Source organism: Littorina saxatilis, linkage group LG2, assembly GCF_037325665.1.
Source record: "Littorina saxatilis isolate snail1 linkage group LG2, US_GU_Lsax_2.0, whole genome shotgun sequence".
Lineage (NCBI taxonomy): Eukaryota > Metazoa > Mollusca > Gastropoda > Littorinimorpha > Littorinidae > Littorina > Littorina saxatilis.
Window position 1 is genome coordinate 64,163,486 of NC_090246.1, and position 10,422 is coordinate 64,173,907.

The window sequence follows — 10,422 nt, forward strand, 5'->3', positions numbered from 1 at the left end:
GCTTCAGCGAGCTTTTTCATGACCGCGAACTGAGACCATTATTTTTAATAATCACTGAGACGAGGTGTGTAACCTCTTTATTCCTCCTTTCTTCAGTTATTCAAAGAAAAAGGGGTTTTTGTGCGAAAGTTTGATCGAATCCGAATCACTCAACCAGTCAACCTGCGCAGGCGATCGACTAATGCGCGGTTGTATAGTTCCGTGCAAATCATTCCATTCTGTTTACACTTCTTGTCAGTTTCCCTGTTTTGGACTAAAATCAAGTACACAGATATGCTGTTATTCTGCTGTGGCGGTAAAGGCAGATATTGTGTGTTCTTTTTATGTTTTAGTATCGCTTAAGATAATGTTCTTTCGTCAAATGGGACTAGCAGACGAACATTTGCACCCGTGTTCTAACGTTAATTACTGTATGAAGTTCAGTTTTCTGGGGAAAATAGTGTATGAAACCGCTTTATGTTGTTTAAATTGATGAGATGTGTGCATTTGGTTGCGTGTGATCTGTTTATAAAATGAAATATTGTTAAAAACTGACCGTCGGATTGCAGTCAGTGTTGTCGAAGAAACTGCGTTAAAAGAAGGGGAACTACTCTTGTCGCTAGAGTATGAGTTACTTGCCTTGGGAATTTGCTTGTGATGAACGGTTTGTGCACGGCAGATCTAGATTCAGAAAACAACCGAACTCATGGATTTTATATGGAGATTCATGTGTTCAGGCCTGTAGTTGTTAATTTAAATGCGGTATGTTTGTATTGTTTGCTCCAGAAATGTATACTTCGTACATTAGAGCGTTCGGAACTTTTCAGTCGCAAAAGTAGTACCGAAACAGAACAGCTTCTCAACCCATTGCACTATCGAGGATTCAGGCTGTTGCTGGCTCGTTATTTGTTTGGTTGCTGGGTCATTATCGAAAAATAACTAGCTCTACAAGTTTACAGAGGTAAAGAAGCAGAGGGGGGAATAAACAGTAATACAGTGCTCAGAGGTCCTGGATTTTGGAAGTTTAATAATGAGTTATTACATGATCTGCAATATGTACAATTTATGAATGCGGCTATAGATGAGTTTATGCGTGAGCAAGAACAAACGGATGTCCATTTAAAATGGGAATTGCTGAAGAGACAATTACGAGATGAGAGTATAGAATATAGTAAAAGTAAAGCAATGAAAAGAGAAAATGATAAACTAAGTTCATATACAGAATTAAACGATTGTGATTTGAACCTAAGTCATGAACCTTTGAATGAATTATGGTAGGAAAGACGACACAAGGTTTGTTTACAGTTAGAAATACATGAACAGATTAGAACAAAAAGTGCCATGATTAGATCACGAATAAAATGGATTGCAGAAGGGGGAAAAAATACGAAGTTTTTTCTTAATTTAGAAAAGAGTAGAGGGAATTCGAAGGTTATGAGTGTTTTGACCACAGAAGACGGAAATGTACTAACGGACCAAAAACGCATTTTGGAAGCTCAGAGAGAGCATTTTTTTTAAATGTTATAAATATAAGAAAAAAAGTTCCGAAAGAAGGTCTTTTTGGAAGAGTTGATACGTTTATTGAGGGAGATGAAGTATCTCAATTAAATGATTTAGAGAGAGATAGTTGTGAAGGACTAATTACAGCAGAAGAAGCGGCTAGAGCCCTGATGACATTAAATAACGGCTCGGCACCATGATTAGACGGATTAACGGTGGAATTTTATAAATGTTTTTGGGTGAAATTGAAATATGTTATTGTGAATTCGTATAATTATGCATTTCAGAAAGGGAACCTATCATATTCTCAATCCGCAGGAGTAATAACCTTAATACACAAAGGAAAAGAACTCCCAAGAGAAAATTTGAATAACTGGAGGCCAATCACGTTAACAAATGCTGACTATAAAGTGTTGGCTAAATGTTTAGCGTTAAGAATGCAAAGTGTAGTTGACAGCATCATACAGCCTGAGCAGGTTGCTTTTTTAAAGGGGCGGGACATAGCGTCCCTACTGAGAATGGTTGACGATGTGGTATACAATGCTCAACAAAATGATATACCTGGAGCCATGCTTGCTGTTGATTTTAAGAACGCTTTTGATTCGATATCGCAAGAGTACATGACGTATGTGTTTACCAAGTTTGGGTTTGGCAACGAATTTGTCAGATGGGTAGAGATACTAATGAAAGAAAGCTGGAGCTGCATTGGATACGGTGGGTGGCTTAGCGAAGAAATTAGGATAGAAGGCGGGACAAGGATGCTGTTTTTCTCCTTTGGCCTTCATACTCGGTATTGAATTATTAGCCATTAAAATGAGAGGGAAAAACGGAGTTCATGGTATACCAATTAATAAAAGTGGAGATATTTATGCATTGTTGAAAATAGCGCTGTATGCCGATGACGTGACACTGTTTTTACGAGACAGAGACGATATTAAACTTGCTTTAGACATTTTAGAACAGTTTGCAAGTATCTCCGGTCTTGAGATAAATACAAGAAAGACAGAAGCAATGTGGTTGGGATCGAGCATAGCGAGGGGTGAGTTATGCTTTGACTTGAATTGGAAAAATAAAATAAAGCTATTGGGTATATTTTTCTGTAATAGTGTACCCGCATCAAACCTCTCAGAAAACTGGGAAAGCCGTATTGAAAACATGAGCCGCGTCATAAGCACGTGGCATAGAAGGAATCTTGAATATTTAGGCAAAATTTGTATTTTAAATAGTTTTTTCGTTCCACAATTAGTTTACGTAATGAGAGTAATTAATTTACCAGAGAAGGTGTTAAACAGAGTTACCACAATGTTGTACCACTTTTTGTGGAAAAGAAAAACTACCAACAAAAAAGCATTTGAAAAAGTTAAAAGGTGTGTGTTAAAATCTGATTTTGAAAAAGGAGGGTTGTGTATGCCCGACATTACAATTATGCAGCAATCGTTTCTGCTGGAATGGATAAGAAAGCTGCATACGGCTACTGATACGGAAAAATAGTCATTCATCCCAATAGCGCAGTTTTCTACCTGACTTGTTTTCAAGCCAAAGTAATATGGAAGCAATTTTTTAAAAAAACATGTTAATTTAGCCCCTTTTTGGGAGGAAGCCCTAAAAGTTTGGACAGAGAATAACACCCACACAGAAATAGAGAACCCACTGTTGGTAACAGTCTGGAATAATAAAAAACATTATGTACCGAAATAATGTGTTATTCTTTTAAGAAATGGACTAAATGTGGGATCGCATTAGTTGGTGATTTATGTGTTAATAACAGGCTGTTATCCCTAGAACAGATTAATGTAAAAGTGGGTACTTATCCTTCACTGATGTTAGAGTATAATGTGGTAAAGACTACTGTTACCTCGTTTATGAAAAGATATCCGGCGTATATGCTCATGCAATCCAATGAAAACAATGTTCTGCTTTTCGATCATAAAGAGTTATTTACAGCACGTTCTTATAGATTACATTTAATAAGTAAAACTGAAAACAACCCTTGTTGTCTTAATTTCTGGATGCATAAGTTTAATATAGAAATAACTGAATGGCATTGGCTCATCGTAAGGAATGTATCTAAAGAATCAAGACTGAGAGAATTGCACTGGAAGATACTGCATAACATATATTTGAATAACAAATGCTCATTCTGTCCAGATAAGATTGATTTTGTGGAACATTTCTTTTATGAATGTTCTGCTATACATCCAATTTGGGAAAGAATTACCAATAAGGTATTTCAGCAGCATAATGTTAATACAAAAATTGATGTTCAAACAGCACTGTTAGGATACATGAAAACACCTGGTATGTGAAACAATTTAGTAAATTATATCAATTTATTTATTATTGTGGCAAAATTGTGTGTGGGAAAATTCAAATACGGGAAAATAATAGAAATTGTGTGCATGTTTAATTCAGAGTTAGATTTGCGACACATATAGATTGAGAATAATGGTAAATGTAAAATAATATTTTAATAAAATTGTCCATTATTGGTATCTGTCCATGATAGAGGTGAAAAGGTTAAGGCAAAAGAAGTAAATTTAAGTGGTTTTTTTGTTTTTGTTTTTCAACCCGTTACTTAGGCTGTTGATTTAAAAATGTAAGAATTTGAATGATAAAAGAAAAAAGACCTATGAAGAAGGATGCTCCCAGCCTGAAAATAAAAGGAAAAAATGAAAAAAATGAAGGGTAGTAGCAACCTGCATGCAACTGAGGTAAAAAAAATAATATATATATATATAAGTAAAGATTATTAAGTGCCCTATCTGAAAACCATGTTCGATGTGTGAATTATCTCCCTGTGGGTGTGTCAGAGGCCAGTTATCGTCCTTGGTTGCACAATAAGGGAACTGAAACACATTTTTGACAACTACAAATGGAGCAACTAACAAATAAAGTCTCCAAACGCTTCTTCAAAATGACAATATAAATGGAAAGGTAAGAAGATTATCGGTTTCTTCATTTGCGTGTGCGTTTGTATCAAAGCCGAAAAAAGCACATCGAATTAAATACCTGTTTTTGTTAATACTGTTGAGTGATTCCTATTGAGACACCTTTTTATTGTAGATGTGTTCATTTTGCTCTTCTAACGTAACGCACACTCATGAAGGAAAAATGTGTTTCCGTCTTTTCAGTTTCAATACAGTGTTCTAAATGATCGAACGTGTAGCAAAGAACTGTACGCTTTCGTTTAGATATTGCGTCACCCTTTCTCCAATGTTCCAAATGCATACGTTGTTTTACTCCACCAAGACTGCAGATCTTGGCAAACGCGTGACGTAAAAACTAGATTTGATGACGTTACCCGTACACATTTACCTACACATGCTGAAAAGTTCTACATCTAGATCTGTCGAATTTAAAAAGACGGCCGGCGTAGAGCTATCACCACACAAAAATAAGACACGAATATGTTTCTACCAAATCCCTGATATATAAATATAAAAAGGAAAACCATATATATAAAGTGCAACAACAAAATTGGGCGGAAAGAGAAAAACTACCAGGCCATATTTAGGCAAAACCATATGTATGCCACAAAGAAGAAAAGACAAGAAAGGAAAACGATACATCAAGTTCATCTAACCAGGAAGCCCAAACCGAAAATTTAAAAAAATGTCAATGTCAAACCCTCGTCCCCCTTCTTTTTATATTTAGTCAAGTTTTGACTAAATATTTTAACATGGAGGGGGAATCGAAACGAGGGTGTGGTGTATGTGTGTGTGTCTGTGCGTGTGTGTGTGTGTGTGTGTGTGTGTGTGTGTGTGTAGAGCGATTCAGACTAAACTACTGGACCGATCTTTATGAAATTTGACATGAGAGTTCCTGGGTATGAAATCCCCGAACGTTTTTTTCATTTTTTTGATAAATTTCTTTGATGACGTCATATCCGGCTTTTCGTGAAAGTTGAGGCGGCACTGTCACGCCCTCATTTTTCAACCAAATTGGTTGAAATTTTGGTCAAGTAATCTTCGACGAAGCCCGGACTTCGGTATTGCATTTCAGCTTGGTGGCTTAAAAATTAATTAATGACTTTGGTCATTAAAAATCGGAAAATTGTAAAAAAAAATAAAAATTTATAAAACGATCCAAATTTACGTTTATCTTATTCTCCATCATTTGCTGATTCCAAAAACATATAAATATGTTATATTCCGATTAAAAACAAGCTCTGAAAATTAAATATATAAAAATTATTATCAAAATTAAATTGTCCAAATCAATTTAAAAACACTTTCATCTTATTCCTTGTCGGTTCCTGATTCCAAAAACATATACATATGATATGTTTAGATTAAAAACACGCTCAGAAAGTTAAAACAAACAGAGGTACAGAAAAGCGTGCTATCCTTCTTAGCGCAACTACTACCCCGCTCTTCTTGTCAATTTCACTGCCTTTGCCATGAGCGGTGGACTGACGATGCTACGAGTATACGGTCTTGCTGAAAAATGGCATTGCGTTCAGTTTCATTCTGTGAGTTCGACAGCTACTTGACTAAATATTGTATTTTCGCCTTACGCGACTTGTTATTTTTTAAACTTTGCTTCCAAAAGACAAGGCAAAAACTGCAACGGTAATATGGAATCGGAAAGGTCGGAAGACGATGAACCTAGCTCCAACACCGGAACTAACCCCCTACCGTCGCTCCCAGAATTTGGATTTCCTAAAGTGAATTACAAAAAAGCGACAAAAATGAAGAAAGACAGGCCTCCCTTCCTCAACATTTTCTTGGACGGCATCCAAAGTACGCGTCAAGCATAAATAACAGCCTCCATGGTAAAAATGGCAATGAAGGTAGACGATGAACCCCCCTCCCCCTCAACACCCCCCCCTCACACACACACACACACACACACACACACACACACACACACACACACACACACACTCGTACACACGTATTAGCGCAAACACACACTTTCTCTCTCTCTCCCTTACACACACACAAACACACACACACACACGCACATACACACACATACACACACACACACACACACACACACACACACACAAGCACACACACACACACACACACACACATATTACACAACTAACCTGATTGCCAAATCAGGAAACAGTAATGAGAGATGACCCCCTTCCCCTCCTACCACAACCATCCTCACCACCCCCACCCCAAGCACCCCACCCCCAATCAGTCGTCACCCAACCCACCCCTACCACCCACCACCCTTCCCGTTTAACGCCTCCACCATCCATACCCCCCCCCCCCCCCTACCGACCCCCACCGCCCAGCCACCAGGCCCCAGCCCCCAGCCCCCAGCTGCATTTCAATTTCCTAACCTGAATGCCGAAACAGAAGACAAAAATGGCGATGATGTAAGACACGTTGCCGGCGCTGCGATTGAGGTAGTCGAAGCAGCAGGAGATCTGCCCACCGTCCAGGGCGAAGTGACCCCAGCCGAAGAAAGGAGGCATGGCCCAGAACAAGGAATAGATCCACAGGGACACGAGCAGGCCCAGCGAGTGTTTTTTGGACCCTTGCTTTAGAAGTCCCTTGTAAAAATAATATCATCATCATCATCATCATCATCATCATCATCATCATCGTTGTCGGCGTCGTAGTCGTCGTCGTCATCATCATCATCATCATCATCATCATTATGAAGACATGTGTATGCGCCCCTTCTCGAAAGAGCTAACAGCGATACACAACACAACTCAATCGGACGCAAGCACACACACACACACACACACACACACACACACACACACACACACACACACACACACACACACACACACACACACACACACACACACACACACACACACAAACACACACACACACACACACACACACACACACATACACACCTTATTACGGTAAAGGACGTTGTAACGGTCACAGGCCATTGCCGTTAGGGTGTTGATGGACACAAAGCCTGCCAGTCCTCCCAGGAAGCTGTAGATCTTGCAACCTCAATAAATATAGAAATAAATAAGTAAGTAAATACTTACGTAAGTAAGTTCGTCAGACCGAGAACACAAAGCAATGTTTCTGTTTCCCTGACCCACCATATTATTTCCTCCCGACAGTAGAACTTTTATTGACCCTTCGTAATAGAAATATTTAATTAAAAATGACAAAGCTAGATCTTGCATCCACAACAAGAAGAGTGAATTCCGTAAGGGTGGTGGTTGACACGAAACCTGCCAGTCCCCCCAGGAAGCTGCAGATGGTGCAATCTCAATAAATATGGAGGTAATTAAGTAAGTAAGTACACAATTAAGTAAGTAAGTTGGTCAGGTCCAACAAAATTAATGTTTCCGTTTCCTCGACCGACCATATCATTTCCTCTCGACAGTAGATTTTGTATTGACCCTTCGTAATAAAAATATCAATCAAAAATGACAAATCTCGATCATACATCTATTACAAGAAGAGATAATGACGTCAGGGTGGTGGTTGACACGAAACCTCCCAGTCCCCCCCAGGAAGCTGTAGATAGTGCAATCTCAATAAATATAGAGGTAATAAGTAAGTAAGTAAGTACACAATTAAGTGAGTAAGTTGGTCAGGCCCAACAACATTAATGTTTCCGTTTCCTCGACCGACCATATCATTTCCTCTCGACAGTAGATCTTGTATTAACCCTTCGCAATAAAAATATCAATCAAAAATGACAAATCTCGATCATATATCCAATACAAGAAGAGATAATGACGTTAGGGTGTTGATGGATACGAAGCCTGCCAGACTTCACAGGAAGCTGCAGATCGTGCAACCTCAATAAATGAATTAGTAAGTAAATTAGGTAAGTAAAATCAGTAAGTAAGTAAGTAAGTAAGTAAGTAAGTACCCAAGTCAGTAAGTCAGTAAGTCAGTAGGTAAGTAAGTAAGAGGGTGAGTGAGTGAGTGAGTGAGTGCGTGAGTGAGTAAGTAAGTAAGTAAGTAAGTAAGTAAGTAAGTAAGTAACTTAAGTAATGCTGCAGAATTTGCAACTTTATGAAACGTAAAGGAAGTAAGTATGCGAGTAAGTAAACAACTAAGTACATCTGCCGGAAGTCATTCAGTTAGTGAGTATTTAAGAAAGGAAGTATGTAAGTATCTTTAAAAAAAATAGAAAAAAGGACAAACACAATATTGAAGAACAAATTTAATGTTTTATTAATCATTTAGGTCGTGTCAAGGAGCATAACAATGCAACAAAAATTATGAATTCAAAGCAGAAAATGTGGAGCAACAAAAGACAGAAAAAGCAAAATCAGAAAGAAACAAAACACTGGTAATATCAACAACTACAACGCTTATGAACAAACCAATCGTCGTGTGTTAAGTTTCCAATTTACACGTGCCTTTCTTTTTTTTTTTATACAAAATTGCCATTTTTGGAGCATTTATAATATCATGTTTTCTGAGTAAGTCAATACCGCGCGAAACGAGAGAAGTTCTCCACACAACAACAACAATCACATTTTTTTCAAGCTACTGAAACCAGAGCTACAAGTAGCTATTCCTACCATCAATGTGACAAAATACATGGTGGCTTCACCTCAGAAATAAAAAGTCGCTGAGAGCGATATAAAACCATTCGGGTCGGGCTTGTCACCGCAAAGCATGCGACAGGCCAACCTAATTTGCTTAAAACGGATTTTCTTTATTTCTAAGCGCATTTTCAAATAATACACACCATATCTAAATACTTAAGAATTCAAGAAATGATAAAGAGAACGAAGCCAACTCTGTGTTTGTTTCTACAATTATATTTTCAGGCAGAATTTTGACTAACATATTACTGTTATATGATAGCGATACATGCACAGCCTGGCGGTGACTACGATCGATTGACTACAGCTAATAATTATGTTGAAGTCACCGAATTTTCACAAGACTTCATTATTCAAGTTATGTCGTCTTTTTGAACATTGTTAGGCTTTTGACGTCAGAGATGTCGATTCGAAAGAAAGGGTCAACAAGTCGCGTAAGGCGAAAATACAATATTTAGTCAAGTAGCTGTCGAACTCACAGAATGAAACGGAACGCAATGCAATTTTTCAGCAAGACCGTATACTCGTAGCATCGTCAGTCCACCGCTCATGGCAAAGGCAGTGAAATTGACAAGAAGAGCGGTTTAGTAGTTGCGCTGAGAAGGATAGCACGCTTTTCTGTACCTCTCTTCGTTTTAACTTCCTGAGCGTGTTTTTAATCCAAACATATCATATCTATATGTTTTTGGAATCAGGAACCGACAGGGAATAAGATGAAACTGTTTTTAAACTGATTTCGACAATTTAATTTTGATAATAATTTTTATATTTTTAATTTTCAGAGCTTGTTTTTAATCTAAATATAACATATTTATATGTTTTTGGAATCAGAAAATGATGGAGAATAAGATAAACGTAAATTTGGATAGTTTTATAAAAAAATTTTTTTTACAATTTTCAGATTTTTAATGACCAAAGTCATTAATTAATTTTTAAGCCACCAAGCTGAAATGCAATACCGAAGTCCGGGCTTCGTCGAATACTACTTGACGAAAATTTCAACCAATTTGGTTGAAAAATGAGAGCGTGACAGTGCCGCCTCAACTTTCACGAAAAGCCGGATATGACGTCATCAAAGACATTTATAAAAAAAACGAAAAAAACGTTCGGGGATATCAATCCCAGGAACTCTCATGTCAAATTTCATAAAGATCGGTCCAGTAGTTTGGTCTGAATCGCTCTACACACACGCACGCACGCACACACACACACACACACACACACACACACACACACACACACACACACACACACACACGCACATACACCACGACCCTCGTTTCGATTCCCCCTCGATGTTAAAATATTTAGTCAAAACTTGACTAAATATAAAAAGAGATGTCTTGGTGTTTTTGTGTGGGTTTTTTAATCGATATAGTATGCCTTTATTTAATCAATGTTTAATCTTCCAAGCTGAAATGCAATCCCATTGA